Below are 1,153 nucleotides of genomic sequence, written 5' to 3' on the forward strand. Positions count from 1 at the left end.
GAAAGTTGGAGGCCCTGATTGCAGGTAGGCAAAGGCAATGTGAGGGTGGCTGTGATGCCAAGTCAGCCATGATGCGTGTTATCAAGCAAACCAGCCAGGCACTGACACCCCACTCCTGGATAGGGTGATGCTTTCCATCAAGTATTGCTCAGGCCTCTTCCTGGGGCCGGTGTGAGGTGAGGGTGCAAAACGCCAAGTGCAGGACAACATTACAGCACCTCCTGGGATCCCCGGGGGTGAGAAGGCAACAAGGCCACAGTGCTCTAAGGAAACATCATCTTCTTGTAGGCCTCAGTGGCAGACGCACCAGCCGTAGCGAAAGGGAAAAAGACCTCAGTTCTTTTGGAGGCTTTCAGCCTTCACAGCGCCCTTGGTCATCTCCAACATAGGCTGTCCTAAGCTGTCASAAACCTGTGCCTCTTTCCCTGCAGCCTGTAGACACCCAACCTGCTTCCCCACCTTGCTCTCACTGCACGATCTCCTCACCTTTACTGAAATCCCTCTGTCCTTGTTGGCGGCTCCTTGAAACACAAAGCCAGGGACTGATCACGCAGTCCCTCTGGGTGTCCAGTTGCATCACAGCWCTACYCTRTGAGTGAYGTTYYTGCTACCTGAAGTCCAGTCTGAACCTCTCAAGATGCACTTAGTGGCCTTTTCTCCTTCACATGCTCTTTCCCGCTTTCAAGAAAAGCTCCCTCATCTCTGAAACCACCCTTCAAGCAGTCACAGGTGACTACTGTATTGGTCTTAGAAACTTCAGCAGGCTAAAGAAGTCCAGGTCCCTCAGCCTCTCTGTATGGGCCATGTGCTTCAGGCCCCCAACCTCATCTGGGCAGACCTCCTCTGGACCCTWTCCAGTTGCTCCCCATTCCTGCAGCACTGGGCAGCCCACACTGGGAGACGCTATTCCRGATGTTGCCACACCAGTGCTGAGTGGAGGGGGATAAGAACTGCCCTTGTCTGGGTGGCCATGCTCTTCCTAATGCAGTAGTGTATGCAGGTGGCCTCRTCTGTGGTGAGCATGCACCACATGCTCATATGGCAYCCCCCATTATGTCCAGGACCTTCACCTTGGGGTCCCTCCTCTGCCAGTCAGGTCTCTGCCTGTCCTGATGCACGGGTTGTTTCCCCGCTGATGAGCCTTTCAAACAGG

This window comes from Apteryx rowi, unplaced genomic scaffold (assembly GCF_003343035.1).
Source record: "Apteryx rowi isolate R43461 unplaced genomic scaffold, aptRow1 scaffold_1631, whole genome shotgun sequence".
Lineage (NCBI taxonomy): Eukaryota > Metazoa > Chordata > Aves > Apterygiformes > Apterygidae > Apteryx > Apteryx rowi.